This window comes from Equus asinus, chromosome 7, assembly GCF_041296235.1.
Source record: "Equus asinus isolate D_3611 breed Donkey chromosome 7, EquAss-T2T_v2, whole genome shotgun sequence".
NCBI lineage: Eukaryota > Metazoa > Chordata > Mammalia > Perissodactyla > Equidae > Equus > Equus asinus.
In genome coordinates, this window is record NC_091796.1 from 68216417 (window position 1) to 68238603 (window position 22187).

The following is a 22187-nucleotide window of genomic DNA, read 5'->3' on the forward strand; positions in this document are numbered from 1 at the left end:
ACCAGGTAGGAATCTGGGCCCAGGCATGTAGATAGCTTTATGATACTGAGCCAGAAAATGGCCACGTAATCTCTCTCAGCTTGAGTTTTCTCTCCTGTTATACCCACCTCTGAGGAGTGTTGTGCAGATTAAATGGCCCGAAGAAGGTACCCAGTAAATGCAGACTATTATAACTAATAATGAGCAGGTAAACAAAAATGACCATTACTGATACTTTATCAGTTAGACTGTTTGACTTCATATAATAGAAATCCACACTGAATTAGTTTAAGCAAAAATGGGGAGTTTTTAACAAACAAGGGACAGGACAGCCAGGAATGTCCCTAAACCTCAGCAATAACTGGACCCCTGGGTGTGGTGGAGTCGAACAGTCTCCCCATCTCTCTCTTCTGGGTGCTAGCTTCATTTCTCCTCGCTTGGCTGCCGCTTGCCTTTCTCTGCAGAAAATTCGGTTGTTCAGAGTTCCCAAGTGTCCGATCTCACAGCTGTAGGTTCCTGGGAGAAATCGAGTTGCCCAGAGTCAAAGATCTTGAGGATGGAATTTGCGTCTTATACCAACTCCTGGTCCAATTTCTGCGACTAGAAAACATTGCAACAGGCTGCAGCTCCCAGGAAAGGGTGGACGGAGCTGGGCACAGAGTCCCTTGGGTGTCCACTTAAAACTTCAGAGGAAAAAGGGCAAAGAAGAGCTACAGCTGCTGAGGAAGTGATGGCCTAAACAGATGGAGTGTAGACTGTGGGGTTCTCAGATAACAACCTGAGAAACCAGGTCGAGAAAGATTAACTAGAAAAAGATCTTTGGAAAGTAGATGGGGAGAAGCAAAGTGTCAGGTAAGTTTCCGTGTGAGTGAGTAATAGATAGACCAGACTCTCACATATCAGACAAGGGCCCTGCCATTGACTCTTATCTCCTGTGAGCACAGAAGGCCAATGAAACATTTGGTTCTACCCAGCACTATGTTGAAAACTGAGCTAGAGATCTTTTCCCGACTTGCCCCAAACTATGGTGCATGCTTACCTGAGACACCACGTGTAGCTCTGGTGCCCAAACCTACAAGCAGAGATCGTGGAAATCCAAAGGGCAACTACACAATCCAGGGGATGGATTGTTGGGGTGGGGAGGCAGGTCCGTGGGAGTTGCTGTATGACAAGAGGCAGCAGAGTATTCTGGAAAGACTTCCCTGAAAGGCAGGACACCAATCGGCTGTGTCATCTCTGGTAAATCACTTGACCTCTCTTTGACTACATTCTTTCTGCTCTGAAATTTAAGGATCGGACAAAATGATTTCCTGAATTCCTACAGTTTTCTCTTCTTTGATTTAAAGATGTTTCAAACAAGCACCTGCAAATTATGTTCAACTATAAAACAAACTTCATCTGTTTTCAACTAATTTTTTATAGCCATTTATATTAGTCAAGGTTCCAGAAGGAAGAGATAGCAAACTCAAATTAGGATAATTAATAAAAAGATGGTCAAGGTATAGAGCTATAGGGCAGTGGCTCTCTAAGCGCCTGGCCCCATCATCACCTAGGAGCTTGCTAGAAAGGCAAATTCTCAGCAACCACCTCAGATCTATTGAATCAGAAACTCTACAGTGCAGGTAACTTGTGGTTTAAGGAGCCTTTCAGGTGGTCCCAATGCAAGTGAACATGCGAGAACTGCTGTGCATGAGAAACCGCAGGGGCTAGGGCAGTATCCAAGTATACAACAGCTCTCACTACTCTGGAAGGGAGAAGGGAAGGAGTGATTAGAAAAATCTGGAAGGAGAAGGTTGCCTGATTTGAGTTATGACTTTTCATTAAGGTAGGCTTCCAGCAGCGGGATCCTGAAAATACTCCCTTCCTTTGATATCCTGTGGGGACTCCCCATTGACGATTCTTCCAACTAATCTCTTGCAAATCATATTTTAAGCATAAACCCACCTCTGACTATTTTAAACTAACTTTTTATGTGTGTTTCTTTTAAGTAACCACGTTCTTTCCTGTGAACATGTTATAATCACTGAAGAAGCATCAAAGATAGACATATAATTCTGAATTTTGGCTTGGAATTGGTTGGAAGCCATTATTAGCACTTTGACATTTTTTCTTATAAAAAGAGATAAGATATCAATAATCAACAAAAGATTATGTGAAAACTGGATCTAAGCTTATTTTTAAACTCATATTTCATTGAATTACAATGGCAGCAAATATTCCCTGTAGTAATGGAATATTTATTGTCGTCAGTATTGGTTGAGTTTTCATAGAAGTCCACAAGGGATTTGCCAAAAAGTTACTCTCTTCTTAGGTAAACATTTAGCCCTAGAATTATTGAAAGAGGTCAGCCTGTTGCATGGTTAATGCACAAGCAATATGCGAACTTTCCATTTCAGTCTGTACCCCCTTATTCTCTAAAGAGTGAAACCCCCAGCATAGTACCGTTTTACTTACCAAGTATTATCCACTCTCTGTAGCTCTGAACACTATGATTTCACAGAGAAACATCTTTTAAAATGACCTGGCTGTTGGTTATATTATTATCCATATTTTTGGTATGACTTACATGTTTCATATTAAAAAAATTTTTTTAAGACTTGCTAATTATCTTATTGCAAATGATAATCAAATGCCCACTACCTAAAAGCTAGATTTTCAAGATGTAAATCTGAAATATTTGAGTATTTATACATGCATATTAAAGTGACTTGTTAAAAAACCTTTTAAAAGCTAATTCATTTTTATTTACTTAAAATCTGTACTTGGAAGAAAGGACTAGTAATTGTTATACTTCTGCTGTACACATCTTGTCCCTAAAACAGTATTAATTCATTCTATCTGGAATATGACTTAATTTCTCTATTTATAACTGACTTTGAAACTAAAAAGTATATCGCTGCTCTCTATATTTACAATGTAAAAATAACATCTCACATGTATTTAATACCTACCACGTGCCAAGAGCTTTACATATATGATCTTCAGACATCGCAACAATACCATGGGGTGGATTTTACTATCCCCATTTTACAGGCAAGGAAAGTGAGTCTCCAATAGCCCAAGTTTAAAAGCCAGGCACGCCAAGTTCCAAAGCCCCTGTTCTTTCCAGTGTTCTTCGCTGCCCTCCCATTTCAGCTAACCAGTGCGGTGGAGCTCTGTCTGTATTCAAGAAGCTAACAGTCTTGTTGGGAAGATAAGAGGATATTTATTCACAAGAATACCTAAGAATATGAAGGGGAAGCAGGTCAGCAGTACAGAAAATAAGGACAATTATTGTTCAGACAGTGATGAGATTCCTTTCAGCCTGGACCATTAGAAAATGCTTAGTACAGCACGATGGATTCCAGCAGATCCCAGAGCAAGGCAGGGTTTGGATAGGAAGAGAGCCTGGAGCAGCTTCCAACAATGGCCAATGGGGATCTTGCCCTTTTAGGTATCGAGAGCAGAGGAGGCTTTGTGAAGAGGGACGATGGTGTGGAAGCGGGAACTCGTGAAGGCAAAACTGGCAGGAGAGGGCAGGATGCACAGAACCCAGAGAACCTGGAAGGAGGGCTCCTACTCAGGAGTTGTTCAAACAAAAACGTGTTTGTTTAGAAACGTGTCTTGCAGTAGGACCCTTTTTCTCCCGCTAAGATCCAGGAATTCACATGGTAAGAGTATAAAGAACATCAATACTGATAGTATCTCATGCATGTAAACTGGTCATAGTTGTTCTTTCGGGTCGTGAACTCACCCCTGTGCAAGGCAAACACAGCACCCCTTACCCTGGGCCTGTGTATGCCAGAGGAGCTCCATTCTTGCTTAGGCAACCCTTATATTTGTCAGGCACATGTTCTAGATTTATATTCTAAGGAAGAGGTTGGGGTCAAGATGCATTTCTTCTGGCTGCCTTCCCCTAAATCAAATATCGACCTCAACACCTGCTTGTTTAGATCACTTCTGGCCCTGTCTCCCTCCAGCCCCAAGTCTTTATTTCCTCAGTGCTGCTGGAGGACGGCCCCCTTCCCACAGCTTGGGCCCTAATCACAGGCATGTTTTGTTAGGTCTGAAGTCGTTTTCCTAATTCCAGCTGCCTCTTATCTTGCCCATCCGCAGTCTCTGACTATCCAGCCTTGTTACTCCTTACACCTCTTGTCATCTGTAGAATGAGATTATGGGTTAATCTTGATTTTGGCTGAACATTCATAGAAATCTGAAATGGATTTTTAAGTATTCCTAAGGTACCTAAGAAAGAATTTTGAATCTATTTGGCTGATCCTAGATATGAATCAGCAGAAATACCACAAAATTGCCTTTAAAAGTTTTTTGGTCTTAAATAATTTCCCAGATAATATAAAGCATTTTTCATTGCAAAAGAACAAATAATTTTTAAAATCTCCAAGCTCAGTTAACAACTCCCTGAGTGTTTTTAATGTGCACACCTTGGCCCTCTGTCCTATTTTTAACTGCCCAGCACCCCGTTCCCTTCCCATTCAGGGGGAGCTCCCCCTATTACATTTTGTGGGAAAGTGCCCCATGGCCCACAGTGGAAGCTGCGGGAAACCAAATAACTCTCCCTGCTCCTGGCAGCAGGCGCAGGCGAGCCCGAGCCTCTGTGGCCGCCGATCAGACCCGCCTCTCCAAAAGGTGGGAGCTCCGGGAAGCCAGAAGGGCTGAAGTGCCTCGAGCGGAGGCAGCAGGCTTTGGATCAGGTGTCCGGCGGTGATAGTGACACAAACGTCCTGGCAGATTGTCCTGGCTCTGAAGGCCTCTCGTTCGTGCACATTTCCCAAGGTCCTGCCAGTCTTTTCTCCCAAGTCCACCTCGTACATCTCCCTTTTGCTAACCAATTGGTCATAACGGAGTTCTGAGGCTTCCAGTCGAGAGCCCTGTCTGATCCCGACTCTCCAGGGCCTTCCCATGTGCCCACCCCCAGCTCCCTCCTCACCTGTCCTTTCCCCTTTCTCTCCATGCCTTCACTCACTACTTCTGTTTGTATTGCAGCTGTCTCTATGGGTGACAGTCTCTGAGAGAAGGGCCCACTGAAAGCACTTAGGGAGATTTTCTGGAATTCTTGCCAGCTTCCCTGTAAGAACCCAAGGCAGACATTCTCAAGGAGGTATAGCTGACCGTGACCTTTGCTGAACAGCTGGGGACAAGTTTTCCCCTGGAAGAGAGCTGGCTGATTCCCAGGGGAAGCTGGAAAGGGAGCGTCTCTAAGATGCACCAACCTCACTTCTCCCTCATGTCACTCCTGTCCCTGTGACACCAACAGCAAATGGAATGTCATTGGCCACATGGTGAAAAGGCCTGTTCTGATGGTTCTGAAATACTCACTTTAACCCAGGAAAACCCAAAGAAATTTAGGATCCACTTTAGAACATTCCCAAAGAGATCAGCTCAATAAATTGAAGCAAAATAGTTAAGAAAATGCTGTGCTGTACGAAGAAAATACAACTAAAAGTGCCCTCCTGGTCTGGTGTAAATTTATAGCTCAGCTCCTCCTACAGCAGAAAATGCAGTTCTGGAAATTATATGCCTGGATACACACCCCCTTCTCCTGGTTGGTAAGATGCTGGCATTAAGACTATACAACTATTTTGCTTTTTATCATACCATATATATTATTCCTAAAACACAAATAATGTAATGGTATTTTCAAATCATATTTCAGGTGCAGTGAGAATGTTTATGCTTGAAATAACAACTTCTTGTTAAAAGAAGTAACTGGTTCTAACTTACTTTCTAATTCTGGATTTTCACAACTTGAGCTTGCTTCTTTGAATCGTCCCGTTTGCTTCTCATTAAGCCTTCATGTTGACTTTCTTCCAGGTGAGTCTTTGTCTCTTCTGCCCCCAAAGCCCTCATTTCCTTCTGGTTTGAACTAAGGTATCTACCCACAGACAGGCGCATATAAAGGGGACTAAGGTCCCTAGGTACTTTGCAGCATCACTACCACCCTCTTGCAACATCACTATTGCCCTGAAAATCTTGATAAATATTCTCTACTGACTGTCAAAACCCTCTGCTTACAAATTCCCTCCTGGTAGGCGCTTCTGGAATACATTCCCTTCCAAATGGCCTTGGTGAGTTTCTTGATTGATGGATTTGACAAAGCATTAATAAGGCAGGCTTATAATTAATCAGAGTCCAAAAACCAATTCTTTTGGAACCAAAAGACCTGTGGCTATTGACCTAATTCTGTGATAACCCATTAATTAACAAGTTATTGATGTCTTCTATGTACCTAGCCCTCTGCTAAGTACAAGGAAGACAAGAAGGATGATGCCTGCCCTCATTTTCTTATGGTCCAGGAGGGAAACAGCCAATTACACAGTCATTTCTATGAAGAGCGCTGAGGGCTGAGTGGGTGGACAAGGCAGCCTTTAATCCGGGAGCCAGCCGACTGCTCAGCCTCTTGCCACTGCCAATGGTCCACAGTATCTTCCCATTTGGGAACTGGGCTTTTAAACCATAAGCCTATGGATCAGTTCACAAAATATTTATGCCTTGTTCATGAGCAGAAAGAAATAAACAGGCAGACAAGCACACCAGGGTACAGCTAATGCTGTTAGCACACACATTTGTCAGTTGGGGAAGAGGGCAAGGCAGGAACTGACAGAGGCAGCTGCTTAAGCAGCTCTGCTGTGATTTAAGCCCCAATCTAAATACAACTATTTCCGAGTTTCTGTCTCTGGCAATATGGAGAAGCCTAAACAACTAGCATCAAGTTGTTTTCATAATTGTTATGGTGTCCACACCTACCAGTTGGGTAGGCTGGCACAATCCTTGAACCTAAACCCACCATGGGAAGACCCAGGTCCATACCTCACTTACCTAGATCTACTCATCCTTCAATGTCCAGTTCAAGGCCTAACACCAACTGGGCCCAATGTCTATTTCCAAGGGCACTCACTGCCACTGAATGGTTTTAAGCAGAACAATGAAGGATTTTGGTTTTTAGAAGTTTGCTCTGCAATGTGGAAAATGAATTGAGAGGGAGTAAAATCAGAGTGGAAGGACTTAAGAGACCACTGGAGTGGTCTGAACGAGACATAATAGTGGCCTTGAAGAGGTGGTAGCAGTAAGGTCAAAGAGAGGTAGATTTGAGAAGTATTGCAGAGATCAAATTGGCATAACTTGGGAAATTATTAGATGTGGTTGTAGAAATGAGAGTGAAGGAGGAGTCAAGATTAACTATCAGTTTCTGTCCAGGACAACTGAACTGATAAAGCACTATTCACTGAGCGAGAAGAAGGACCTAGTTAGCCAGGAGGGTGATGAATACAGTCTTAGACATGTTGAGTTTAAGGTATATGAGAGTCACCCAAGAGGAGATGGACTGTGGGCAGTTGGACACATAGATCTGGAGTTCAGAGGACAGATTTAGGCTGGAGACACAGATTTGAGAGTCACCTGTATATGGACAAGTCGTTGAAGCCATGGGAGAGGTTCTGTGTTGAACTGTATCCTCCACAATTCACATCTTGAAGCCCTGTACCACATATCTCAGATTGTGACCTTATCTGGAGACAGGATCTTTACAGAGGTAATCAAATTAAAATGAGGTCAGTTAGCTGGGCCCTAATCTCATATGACTGGTGTCTTTATAAAAACGGGACATTTGTACACAGACACACATGCAGGGAGAACACCATTTGAAGATGAAGGCCGATACTGGGGTGATGCTTCTCTTCTACAAGCCAAAGAATGCCGAAGATTGTCAACAGATCACCAGGAGCCGGGCGAGAGGCACGGAACAGATTCCTTCTCACAGGCCTCAGAAGGAAGTGAGCCTGAGACCACCTGATCTCAGACTTGAAGCCTCCAGAGCTGTGAGATGATACAGTTCTGTTATGTAAGGCACCAAGTTTGTGGTACTTGTTATGGCAGCCCTAGGAAACTAAGACAGGAGGAGATGAGCTCAACCAGAGGGAGAATGCTCACTAAGGAAAGCAGATAACCAGGGCTGAGATTAAAGAAAACCAGTAACTAAAGGGATATGAACCTGTAAAAAGGTGGGGGAAAAACCAGGAGCATATAACAATATGGCAGCTGAAGGAAGAGAGTGGGAGAAGTCCCATGGTACAAAGTAAGGCATTAGTGACATGACAGTCATTGTTGATGATGGGGAGAGTACTGTTTGGAGCAGTGGGGGCAAAAGGATTGGCGTTTACTGAGGAAGGTGTGGGAGGTGAGAAAGCTCATGCAGGAAGTGTCGACAGCATGCAAATACAAAGAGAAAGGAAGTATTTTCTATACAGAGATTTTGAAAATGCAGAAATCATATTATTTTAGGGAGCAGACAAACCATCCCAAATCTGTTATGTGGGAGGTGAGGATGGACACGTGTGGATGGATGGATGGAAGAAAAGATGGCAAAGCCAGGTAATTCAGGGTAGTTCTGTTTAGAAGAAAGATAATCCTTTATTCACAGTGCAAAAGATTCATAAAAATCATGGATGGGTTTGTAAGGTAATGGGAGAAGATGTGAAACTTTCTTTAAGCTCCCTGAATTCTTCCTACCCAGAATGCAGGGGAACTGATTTAGCATGTTAATCACTTCCCTGACTCCCATGGTTATTGCACATGTTCAATCAAAACCTCACCATAAAGGTTATTTCTTGGCCAAAGATGAGGGATCAACATTAAAGTATTTGTTCTGTTCCTTTGGTATAAGCAAACGAGAGTAAATTATCCCCCGGGAGCACTGTACTCACCCATGTGAGGCAAATTACACGAGCCATGCAAGCGTTAGAACGCTTACTGCGCTGGTGCTGACAGCTGAGCATAATATGTTTAAAAATTCTCTGGTGGAGGCAGCACTTGCAGTTTGTTAGGCATGCTCTCCTCTCGCAACCCTAAATGTATCTAATTGAGTGGAAGCTGCTTCCCCTGATGTTCACCCTGTCTGGAAGATGACTTAAATTTACTATACAGGCCCTGGAATAAGACCAAGGGTCCTGCTGGCATCACCTGATAAACATTCCTTGAATCTATCTCCTCTTGCCATCCTTACCCCTCCAGTTTTCCACATTAGGCCCGCGTTCTTGCATAACTGACTGCCACGTGCTCCTCAGCCCCAGGATTGCACAGAGTTGCTGCTACGTGAGGATGGAAGTTATCTGATATCAGAGAGAAAACTATGGTTTAACCCACACACTTGTAGCTCCGAGACTAATTTTCTTGGCCAGTATTTGTTTGGCTAGAAGAGATTTGGCAACCCGTAGTCATTCATCCATCAACACTTCCTGAGGGGTCTCCTGGGTGCCAGACATTGAACCAGGCTCCGTGGGCTACAAAGAGGGTGAAGACCAAGTCTCTCTGCCTTGGCTCACAGTATACTGGGGCAAAGAGGCTGGAAAACAGGTCAATTATAACCCACCACGGAAAGCGCTAATAAACTGACAAATCTTGGGCTTGACGGAAATGAGGATCTGCAGGAACCTGAGCCTGGAGGGTATGAGAAATTGTAAGCCCCAGAAGTAGGAACAGCACTTACAGGGTGATTGCTTCTTGGGAAACTGGTCAAAACCGGCTGGAAAATAGCCTGATGACTACTTGTGGTCTCTGGGTCGCCTGTACCATCTGGGCTCAACAACAGTGAAGCTAAGCCGTAACGAAGTGCTATTTAGGCTGTGAGACCAATTATGGTTTTCAGCCTTAAAACCCCTGTAGCCAGCTCCTTTGCCCAAAACCCCATCCCACAGAACCTAACCCTCAGTTTGTCTTAGCTCAGTCTTCACTTTGTCTAAGAAACTTTATTTTTCTTTACTAATATCTGAACAAAAGGTTGCAGGAGTATGGAGGACTGTGGTTTATATGTTTCTGTCTCCAACATCAATGCCTAACACTGGAAAGCTGGGGTGGAGGATCTTTCCATAGAGAAGAAGAGGGTAGTGAGTTTGGGTATGAGTTCACTCAGGCATCCAATGGATATTTACTGACTACCTCCTATGCGCCAGGTACCATGCTAGGTGCCAAGCAGGGCTTAACTGATAAAACAGACATGGTCTCAGTCCTTGTGAAGCTTAGAGTAAGTGAACAAACACAGAAACCTGTGAATACAGCATCAAATAATTACATCAACAAATAATTACAAATTATACATATTATGAAGAAAGCAAGAAGCAGTAGTGATAGAGAATAACAGAGTAGTGTCTAAGTAGACTTTCAAGGGAAGTCTCTCCAAGGAGATTACAGGTAAACTTAGACCTTAGGATGAGGAGAAGAGAGACATGCAAAAACAGAGGGAAGAGTGGTTCAGGAAGCAGGAACAGCATATGCAAAGACCTTGAGGTGGGAAAGAAGTTGGTCTGTTCTAGGAACTAAATGCTGGTCAGTGTAGATGGAATATAGTAGACAAAGGAGAGAAGAGCATAAGATCAGGTGAAAAAGGAGACAGAAGCCAGATCAGTTTTGAGGTGGGATATCCGACACAAATATCCACTAGGCACCTGGAGAACTCTGACAAGAATTTGGGTGAAGAAGACAGGATTGGTCACACAAAGTTGGAATCATTAGCATAAAAGAGATAATGAAAGGACAAGAAATTAACTATCTAAAGCTATGAACACAGAGTAGATGCCCAGAGGGTCCAGAATAAGCCCCCTGTGGAATAGTCCTGGGGACACCTGCCACCAGGTGATGGAGAAAGCGAGACTAGCAAACCGAAGACAGAAGGAGGAATCAGAGACAGAAGCAGAGTCAAAGAGATGAGAATCCGAGAGAAGAGAGTTTCAAAAGGAGATACCAGTTAGTAATTTCAAATACTACCAAGAGGTCAGGGAGACTGAAGGTGGAAGAAATACCCATTGACTATGGCAATAAAGATGTCACAGGGGACTTGTGTCCTCAGTAGAGGAAGTGAAGGAAGAGGAAGCAATAGGAACGGAAGCAGAGGTTTGAGAAATTGGAAGGTACACAGCATCAGGGTCAAGTGAAGCTGGACTCAAGATAAGAGAAAGTTCCAGCTGTGATGAAGTAACTTGTACAGGACTTGTCCTCCCTCTGACTGCAAACAAAACAAAACTGGACAAACCATATGAGGCAACTGTTTTCAATCATTGGCCAACAGGTGGCGCAAGAGTGCAATCTCTAAGAAAGGCCCAAGGTCTGCCCATGATCTCTAGCTTCTGTTGGGGGACCATTTCCTCCCTGTGGTGCAGAATGCTGAATCTGAGCAGAGCCCTGAGGTACCACTGAGTAGAGGAAGTAGAGATCAAAGTTTGGGGCATCTGAAGTAGCTGGAATTCATGGGGCAGTCGGAGAGGAGGGAGCTGTGACTTCTGAGACTGTTACAGCAGGTCACAAGCTTGCCTTTTTCTCTAGCCATGCCATTGACCACTTCTCTCCATCCAGACCCCGGGCCCACATTCTATGAACTTATATTTAAGTTTTAACACTAAGTTCAAGTGTTGCCCTCCCTCAAGGGCGTTCCTTGACCACTTGCCCTCCTCTGTGCATGCTCCACTTACCTAATTACACTATATGGTATTTAATTTCTGGTTTACTTATTTTTCTCCGTGGCTGTCAGTGTCTCAATAGCATCGGCTCTGTCTTGGCTATTTCTGTATCCCCAGTCCTGGCATTTACTAGCTTTTCATGAGCATTTGTTGAGTTGCCTGGCCTTTGAGGAGAAACTAAGTGTAGCACCTAATTATGCTCTACTATGTTCAATAACTTTAATGTGTATATGTATAGCATCCTTGCACATATTCAAGAAACATTTGTTTAATGATGAAATGAATAAATTGACAAGATTAGAAATGCCTTAATTAAGGACAAGAACCAATTTCTACTTGTTTTGAGTCTCATATGCCTCTATGAAAAGATGTTGTACATACAATAACTATTCAATAAATACTTGTAAAATTGGGTGATCAGCAGAAAAGTCAATAAACGCCAGATGCATCAACAGTTTCCTCATTTTTGCGTCTTTGAAATGTGAGCATGGAATGCAAACTGCACTGGCAATTACTTTGAGTTCTCTCATGAATACCGGATGCTGTTGACTGTAGGGAGATATCACATTTAAGATCTGGGCAAGGACAGGGTTGTTTTCGTGTCCCTGTTTCTGACTTCTGGATGGAGACCTTAACAGACACGCTGAGTTGGGCTGGTCAGCAGGTGCATGGAATAAAATCAGCTCTCCAGGCTTTTTGGCAAATCTTAATAGAGTAATTATTTAACTTATTGTGTGTCTGCCTCCATCAGGGGTTTAGATCAAAGTGAAATATCTGAGGCTTGATATTTACAAAGTCTTGTTGAGGGGCAACAGGAGAGTCTGTCACACACAGTTTGTGCCTCTGAGCAGATGGCAGTTTGTGCCTCTCCCAACCTCCCCTTCTCTCCTCACCCATGGGCCCCTCACAATCACAAGCTCCAGTGTTTCCCTGTCCTCCCGGAGTCTCTGTTGCCCCAGTGATACCTTTTGATCTCCCAGTAACTTGGAATTGCATTCACTCAGAGACATTTCTAATGTAGCAATAGGCAGAGGAAACTTTTTCCCATCTGAGATTTAGCACAAATTCTTATCTTTCCCCAGAAGCTACTGACAGCATAGTTTCCAAAGATCTTCTAAGGTCCAGCGTGATTTCTGTCATGGTCTCCTTAGAGCATAATTTCTGCACCACAGCACTTTTGAAAGAGCCCAGACTTGGAAGTCAGATGACATAGGATGGAACGTCCGCTCTGCCTCTCACCAGTGTTGTGCCCTTGAACAAGCGAGCTTTCCTCTCAAGCCTCAGTTTCTTCATTGGCAAGGAGGAAAGTAACATTGACCTAGTAGGGTTGTTGTAAGGATTAGATGAGATAAAGTATCTTGTCGTTTTATTTGCAGAATATCACAGCCCAAGAACGGTGCCTGCCACCTAGGAGGCTCTCAAAAACTATTCACTGATTGAATTTTAGTAAACTCAAGGCATATGCCATAGGCAGAATCTGACTTATGAACTGGAGTTTTGCCCAACTCTAAATGCATTTCCACATATACACAAGGTTGTAAATTGTGGTTTGACTGCAGATAGGTGCTAAAATCCCATTTGGTGGATAATATTGTAAAATACTGTACATTTGCAGTGGGGAAGCAGAGTCATTAAGCAAACAAGAGAACATTGCCTAAAACCAGTTTATGTTTACCTTGAAAGCTTGCGGTTGAGCGAAAAGTAGATTCAATTTAAGGAAGAGGAAGAAGTTGTAGACAATTATGGGAGGGGATCCTGAGGGGAACGTGTGTATTTCCCAAAGACTCTCAGTGTTGACACCCTTCATCTTTATTTCATGTAATTTCCCATCAAACCTTAGGACTACTTTTGTCGATACAGGTATACCATTGGCATCAATTCCTTGCTCATCAACAGTGACAAACATTTCTTTTAGCTCACAAATGGTGGAATTTCAAGAGTACAGTTGTTATTTCCTAAGGAATAAAACTGAAAAAAAAGGGAGGAATGAGAGAGAAACAGAACAGCAACAGAGATTTTTACAGTAACTCTAAGAACAAGTTGAAAAAGATATCGGAAGTAGACAGAGTTAAAAGTAGCAGAGTGTGTGTGTGTGTGCGCATACGCGTGTGTGTGTGTTTGTGTGACAATTCTACCTCAGCAATCATTGTCACGAAGAGGTGAGCTGTCACGGCATATGCGCTGTCCCCCTCTCTCTAGGGCTGAAAATGGGAGCGTGGTGGAGATTTCAGAACAGAGAGTTCCCACAAGGCGTTCTAGGTGGTACATGAGCTATTTGAAAACTTGGTTCTTGTTCTAAACAACTGCATTAGGAGAGTTTGTGAGGCAACATGAAGGGAGGAGGCTGGGTGACCTTGAGAAGCCACTTAACCTTCCTAGATTTGTGTGTTCTCAGCTGTAAAATGAGAAAGTGGGACTAGACACTCTATGGGAAATTTCAGTGTAAAAATTTTAAATTTTATGAAGACTTCATGAAGACCAAAATCATAGACTTTGCTTATGAAACGCATTATGGCTTTTCACCCTCACTTCCTTAAAAAGTTACTTTCAGGAAATATCAGTGCACTTGGAACCATGGTCCCAAATAAAAGATCTAAGTGAGAATCCCTGAAAGAACAGGAAACAGAAACTTTCTTTGAAAATATAAAAACTGCTCATATTCTGCAGTGTTAAATGCTGCTTTAAAGGGTGTATTTTCAAGAAAAAATCTAGTAGGACATATGACGAATTTATTACTAAGGGCTTTTATCACAGGACGTAATTTTAAAAATCCACTGTGCACATTGTGAAATCGATCTTCTTCACAAAACAGCCTTCTGAGGCTTTTAGAATTGCAGTTACACAGACTGAAAGGATAGGGTTGGATGTGGAGTTTTGCCTGAAAAGAACACTGTACCAGAAATTAGGATTCCCAGGGCTTAGTGGTGGGTTTAATTCCTAACTGAGCGTCTGACTCTGTATGTTTCTTCTGTCATTCTGTCTCTGCATTTTTAATATAAAACTGGGAAATAACTACCATTTCCTCATATCAAGCTCTTATTGCTATTCTCTTATATCCTTTTATTGTGGAATTGTGACAGAACATGAAATCTACCATTTTACTGTGTATGCTTCAGGGGCATTAAGTACACTGGTACTGTTGTTCAACCATCACTACCATCCATCTCCAAAACTTTTTCATCTTCCCAAACTGAAACTCGGTACCTATTCTCTTATTTTGATAGGACTTCTCTTGATCTACTCAGAGCATCAACCAAGAGCGTTCTTATACCATGCACCCCTTTAGCGTGCTGGAGAGAAAATAATTTTACAGAATTACGAAGGGGAAATTGAAAACTGCAGACTGGCTAGCTTGATGTCAAATGTGCTGCAAGGCTTACATATCAAGTTGTGATAGTTAAAAGCCCCCTTGGGTTACACTCAAAAGTGTGAACACTTGAACTCTGTGATGTATATACGCCCCCTGTGAAAAGCACACGAAGAGGATTCTTGTCACTTGTGGTGAAAAACACCAGGTACTCCGTGAGAAGACTGACGTGACTGAAGCATCTCCAGAACATCAGCCGTCCAGGGAAGCAGATATCAGGCAGGCTGGCTGTGTCTCCCCAGAAGAGACCCCCCTCTGCACCATGGCATCCAGGGGTTTCCCAGTCTCCACATCTTACCTGGCCACTTTCCATTATTTGCAGTTCATTTTGAATCCAACTCCCTTTTCTTGCTGCTCTGGACCATCCCTGCTTCCCTGCCTCTCCTCGCCCATATATTCCAGGTCCCCCTACCTCTCATCTGCAGGCCCCCTCCCCCCCCAATCTTGGAGAAAGACTAGATTCCTTTTTGCTTAATCTTGCCATTGTAGGTCAGCCTCTTCCACTCCTGTCCTGGTCATAGCTGGCGAGGCTTAGCCCCTTTTCTCTCTTCCCTCTACCCCCCTCTCATCTCCAACCAGAGCTACAGCCATTGCCTTGCACGTTATGAAAACGTGGTCTTCCACGTTTTGCAAAAACAATGTCAATATTAAATCAGATAACTTGATTGAGTCTCAACTTTCTGATGCTGATATGTAGGTTAGATATATGATACATAGTTCAGACTTCCATGCACAGAAACCCCATATTGGAAATCTGAGCTCATTCTAACTGCAATTATTCTTTAAAAAGAAAGACAGAGCTATGGATGTGGTGTATATATGTATACAATGGAATACTACTCAGTCATAAAAAAGACAAAATCATGCCATTTGCAACAATGTGGACGGACCTCAAGGGTATTATGCTAAGCAAAATAAGCCAGACAGAGAAAGATAAATGCCATATGATTTCACTGATATTTGGAAGATAAAACAAACAAACACATAGATAAGGAGAACAGATTGGTATTTACCAGAGGAGAAGGGGGTGGGGAGAGGGTGAAAGGGGTAAACAGACACATATGTAAGGTGACGGATAGAAACTAGACTTTTTGTGATGAACATGATGCAGCCTATACAGAAGCCAAAATATAATGATGTACACCTGAAATTTACATAATATTATAAACCATGTGGCCTCGATATAATAAAATTAAGAAAACAGAGATGTCCTTTATCTACAATGTGTTATGCATTTGTTCATCCATTTGCTCAATATTTACTCAATACCCTGCATGTGCTAGGCACATTCTTAGGTACCTGGAAAATAATTGTGAATGAGAATATTGCTGCCTGCACAGAGTTTAAAGCCTTTTGGGAAATATAGACCAGAAAATGGGCAGTAGCAATGGTCTACATAAACTCTGTGATAGGAGAGGTAGAGTGGGTCTGCCTGAGCCATGGCAGGAGCATCTAACCAGGCGTGGGGCTCAGACAAGCCTTCCTGGGGAAGTGATGTCTAACCAGAAGCCCAAGGGGGGACGGAGTTAGCCAGGTGGTGTAGTAAGGAACCTGGGACACACTGTATGCATTTATAGATCATGATGATTTTATTTGTTTTTCAAAAACTAAATGTTTCTGTTATCCAGAAAATAAAAACTCTTACCTGATGTGTAGGCAACAGAAAGGACTTTAAAGATGTCATCTAAATACAGTGGAGTCTGCTTGTCCTTGGGTAAATAATGATGCTGTCTTATGATGAAATTTATTTTCTTTTTGCATTTTAGGAATAAAATCACATCAAGTGGGATCCAGAAGAAGATTTAAAACTAGCCCTAAGTGTTTCTGTCTGACATTTACTTTATTCTTAGTACATGAGTGAAACAGATTGATCACATGCCCAAGATTGTAAAATAAAATGTTAAAAGATTTTATATATTTGATTTAAAGAACTCAGTCATGTATGAAGTATCAGTAATGCCTTTACAGCTTCCACCCGACCACACCTAAAAAGATGTGTGCTCTGTCAGGGGCTCTTTACCCACGGTCCAGGGATATCTTGGGATTTCAGGAGGTCCCAAATGGGAAATTATATCCAAAAATTGCGTGTATGTATACATTACTGAAGAGATGTTCCATAACTTTACATGGCTACTCAACAGGAAATCCATGTCCCCCAAAAGTTCAAGAACCACCACTGCGTAGTGTGGTGGTAAGTACCAAAAGGACCATTAGAGCTGGATGGAACTGTAGAGATCCTCAAACATCGATTAGTCATTTGTGGATTAAGAAACGGAGGTACAACTTCATATTCATATTCAAACTGAACGTGTTCTCCAGGCAAGAGCATCAACTTCAAATGTGACAGGCAAGATTTTGGTTAACATAAAGACTATTTAAGGAAGGAATTCCAAACAATAAGGACAGATAATCAGTACAGTGGTGTTTCTAAAGAGGAGTGTAGAACTTTCCTCTTTGAAAGATTTTTAAGAAAAATGTGAGGGTTTTATCCCCTGGAAAAGTTTGGTGGGGGGCTCCTGGCTACAGGCAAGAGAATGGACAAGGTAACAATGCAGTCCTCAAATGCTTTGCTCTTCTGTGGTAGCGAACATTCCAGCAAATTAGATCACAAGCCCATCCAAAGGCAAATGCAATGGAGGGTTTTCAACACGCTGCCTTTTCTGCGTAAAATCAGCAGCTGGGAAAGCAGTGTGCTTACTTTTCCAGCTTTGCCATTTGGAGGTAATGGAAGACGTTAGGCCCCATAACTCGATTTAGGATGGACATAAAACCCCATTATTTGGCATTCAAGTATTTCACATTTTGTGATCAATTGGACATAGGCCAGATTGGAGTTTAGCTTTGCTGTCTCAAAACAGCGTCTGGCGAATACATCTGGAGTAATGAAATAAGATTGAGGAAGAACGTTTAGCCTGCCAGACCCCTTTGCAAGCATTCTTCTGTATATCAACCTCCGACGGAGACTATGCGATCCAGCAATAGCATTTACTCCTTAGAGCAGGTCTAAGCAAAACTTTGTCAGCTAATTGTTTACGAAATTATATCTACTTGAAATAATTCAACTGCTTTTTTAAAAAGAAGCATTTTTTAGTAAACTTTATATTACCTTATGTAAATTTACATTACCTTACAGCTTAGTTGAGCTTTTTGCTTATTTAGTTTCATGTTTATTGTTATTCATCACAGAAATAGGAATGAAATATACAGTCTCTAAGATGAACTAAGGAGTAATAATTACTACTCATTCCTGAATACAATATTTATGAAGCAGTTCTTAGCAAAACTAATTCTAAAATATTTCCTAATTAAATAAAAACATTACCTGCTTACCAACCCACAACTTAAAAATCTGATGTCTAACCTAACACAGGTAGCGTTGGTAAAGAGAGAATTTTAATTCTTTTCCTAAAAAATAAAGAAACCAGACTTCAATGTATTAGTCTATAAGATTCAATATTAGTTAACGTCTGTGAGTCAAAAGGACTGACAGTTTCATCCTAAACAATGAATGTTGTTTTCCTTCATTCTTTAGAATTAGACTCAGCCCAAGTTCACATGGAATGTCAGTTAGGCTGACGAGGGTCTCAATTCTACTATGTAGAAAAATGTACACTTTATTCAATTCCCTTAGTATTCCTTTATTTCTTCAATTCCAGACTCTAGTATAGAAATCTTCCTTTAAGTACTTTCCCAATCTACATTGTTAAAAGGACAGCAGCTAAGTAAATTACGGGAACATTACGGAAGTCAAAGACAGAGACTTCTGTAACAAGAATGCAGTAACAGGAGCCTCAGGCTCCAAATAAAATGACACCTAAAGAAGTCAAATCTAAGCAATTTTTTAGAGTTTTCCCTTTGGAGAAATCTAACAAACTTTCCCTAAGGTAATTTTCATCTCCAAACTGTCAATTATATAAATAAGACCCGTATAAAGGCAACGGCTAATTTCAGCTATATTTCAAGGATTTCTATAGAGAATGAACACAGTAATGGAAACGGTGAGCATGGGGAACACCGAATCCAGCCACATGGGGAAGGGCAATGCCTAGTAAATAGCCTCAGCGTCTGATAGAGGCGAGCTCCCTTCAGAAACCCTGCAGGACGCTGAGCGCACCCCCCTTGCAGAATGCTTCTTCATCTTTTGAAATGGCTCTGCTGTCCACAGGCTTTCTCTGAGTTTGTTCTGAGTCTTCTGTTCTACAGCAAACACTCTTCTGTGGCTGGTGTCTAGAGGCGGTTCTGGAGATGCTGCTGAAAGCTACAAGTACCGAAGTGCTGTTTCCCTGGGAAACCAGTTGCCACACATTCAAACAATGTTTGACCTCCACTAAAATTTTTCTCTTAATCAATTGTTAGGCATAGTGGGAAACTATGAAAAATGAAAGGGGAAATCAAGACGGCTTTCCACTTAAGGGCAGCAGCATTGCTAAACTGAAACATTAACTTTCTAAAGAAGTCCATCTATCCATCTATCTATCTATCTATCTATCTATCTATCTATCTATCTATCTTTCTATGTAAATGTAACTGAGGCACAGTATTTCTATAGCACAACCGGAAGGAAGCAAATGCAGTACAATCCATGGAAAAATGTTGATTTCATTGTGCAAATACATGGGAAGACTGTGAAACCAGGGTATACAACCTGACTTTGATGAAAGGTGATCAATTTGTACAGAATCTTCAAGATTAAAACCTTTCCATAAATAGAAACGAAACAGAATTTTCTCACTTAGTGATCACAGAAATTACCACCACATACACATCAATCTACTCATGACCAGCATAGATAGATCTGTATGGTTGCTATGCAGTTGAATGGCCAAGACTGGAGCCCAGGAAAGAGGGATGGAGGCCAGGAGCATCATTGCGGAGACTACAGCCATGGGAGGAGCTGAGAACTCACAGGGAGAGGCTGCAGGAAGTAAAGTAAAGCAGGCCCTTTGCAGAGCTCTGAAGAATACTTTTTTGAAAAAATTTTTAATTTTGAAATAATTTTAAACACATGCAAGTTGCAAAAATCGTACAGAGACATCCTGTGACCCTTCACCCAGGATTTTATCACGTCTAGATTTGTCTAACCACCACCAGCAGGATACGCAACAGCTTCATCACCGTCCAACCCTCCTGCAGTGCATGCCCTTGAGATCCACCCGAGGCGGTCATGCGTGTCAACAGTTTGCTCCTGTTCCTTTTTACTGCTGAGTAGGATTCCTTGGTGTGATCTACCCCAGCTGGAACACCAACTTTTAAGGGAATGAGAGAAGAAAAGAGGCCCACATATGAGAATGAGAAAACGAGACCAGAGATGTGGGCGGCAGGAGAACTGGAGTCCAGAGCAGGGGAAGGGAGTGCTCCAAGAAGGCAGGCATGCTCAGCTGGGCCCAAGGCTGCTGAGTGCGACAAGGACTGAAAATTTAGCAGCAACAACCACGACCGAGAAGGTAGTGAGCACCCGCCCTGTGCTAGGAACGTGGTAGACTCTGAGGACAAAGTGGGAAGCAAAACAGACATGGTCCTGCTCTTGTGAGTCTAGACGGGGAGATGAAACCAAACAAGTAATCTCACTAATAAAACGTAAATTGTGATAAGTGTGGATGAAAGAAAGGGAAGGCTGTTACAAGAATGTATAACAGAGGGACCAGACCTAATCTAGAGTTCATTCATTCATTCCTTTCTTCTTTCATTTTTTTCATTCATTGTGCAAAATGTATTGAGTGCCTAGTATGTGCCAGCTCTGTGCAAGGTGATGGGGATACATCAGCAAACAATATGGACAAGGCTCCTATCTTTGTGGTACTTACAGTCTCAGGTATGGAAGTGATGTTTGAACTGAAAGATCTGAATGATAAGGAGTGAAGGGGGTGGAGAATGACTATTCCACAGAAAGGGAACCATATGCAAAAGTCCTGGGGCAGAGAAAAGCCTGGTTCATTGGAGAAACTGAGAAAATTCCCATGTGGCTGCAATGCAGTGAGTGAGAAACATATGGGTGTGAGATAAAGCTGGAAAGGCCATCTTTATGTATTTTTTTTCCCAAGTGTAATTTAAAGCTGTTGGGTGGTTTTAAACATGGAAGTCAGCTGATTTTGTTTATGCTTTAAAAGAACCACTGGGATAATTGTGTGGAGAGTGGACTCTAATAAGGTGGACAGTTCAGATGAGACAGGAGCGAGGCTTCGGCTAGAGCGGTGGAGTGACGATGAAGGTAAACAGCCAGAGACAGGACAATTTTGGAGATAGACCTGACAAGATCTGGTGATGGATTATCCACCCCGAGCCAGGAGAGGGGTAGAAGGCAGGAGATGAGGGAGGGAAAGAGTTAAGAATAATCCCCAAATTTCTGATTTTTGCAACCAGGTGGATATCACTAAACGATTGAGGAAGAACAAGTATGGGGAAGGGGAGGCCCCATGCGGATTGAGGGGGCGGGCGGGAGACTAAGTGAGACACTTGGGTGTGTTAAGTTTGAGAAGTCGATGAGACAGCCAAGTGGGGATGTCAGAAAGTCCGTTGGATGCCTGATCTGTTGCTCAGAAGATCACACTGGGCTGGAGAAATATGGGAATCGTCAGTTGAGAGATTTTTAAAAATAGCTATAAGTCTGTGTGAGATCAGCTAACACCCGAGAGAGCTACAAGAGGAAACAGTACTAAACCCCCAAAGCTCCAACACTGAGAGATGAGGTCCAAATGGAGCCAGTAAAGGAGACAGACGCTTAATAAGCAAGCAAATGTGAAAGTGAAATTCAGAAATTTAAGCCTCAGGGATGGTAGCTTAATATGCCACATTCGAAATGCCAAAAGAAATTATTTTCCAGAAACTACAAATGCATTCTTGGAAGCTAATGAGATGTTTTGATTTCTGAGAACAAATTTAAATGTTTGAAAAATTGCATCAAACAATTTAAGCCAGCGTGCGTAATTACACCAACACACGGCCCCTAAACGCTGCTCACGGCTTCCGCGCCTGTGAAGACGGTCACAAAGGCGGGAGAGTCGGGCCTTCACTCACGGTCCGGGCTACACCTGGTGAAGAAAAACAGATTCTACTTCCATTCGGGATTTTATTGTAGATTTGTTGAAGCAGATTTTGCATGCTTTTAACAGATGCTTCAAGAAAATTATCTGGAACTTCTACAGTAAACATTCATGATTGCTTCACAAACACCAAATTAGCCAGAGACGTGACGGGAGCAGAGAGCGGCACGTAGGGATGCGGGGAAACTAGACGTGGTTGGGCACAGCCAACTCGCCTGCAGGCTCCCATGTGAGTGAAAACACTGGGCCTCCCCTGGGGGAAAATGGGCGCAGCCCAGGAGGAACTGTTTTCTGTTGATTCTAATTAAACGTTTTGAAAACTCCTTTCTGCTCTTTATTGCAGAGGCTACACTGAAA

General features: G+C 42.4%; 1 protein-coding gene and 1 long non-coding RNA gene across 6 annotated transcripts in view; both read right to left on the minus strand.

Moving 5' to 3' along the window:
* SLC35F4 (solute carrier family 35 member F4) overlaps window positions 1-22187 on the minus strand; it is a 239394-nt gene that overhangs the window by 41462 nt on the left and 175745 nt on the right. The gene's annotated exons all lie outside the window — the stretch shown is intronic.
* Window positions 199-4943, minus strand: LOC139045692 (uncharacterized). The gene is made up of 3 exons (XR_011504610.1): window positions 4907-4943; window positions 1019-1181; window positions 199-495 (listed from the first exon to the last, which is right to left on the minus strand). It is a non-coding gene; the product is annotated as an uncharacterized lncRNA (long non-coding RNA).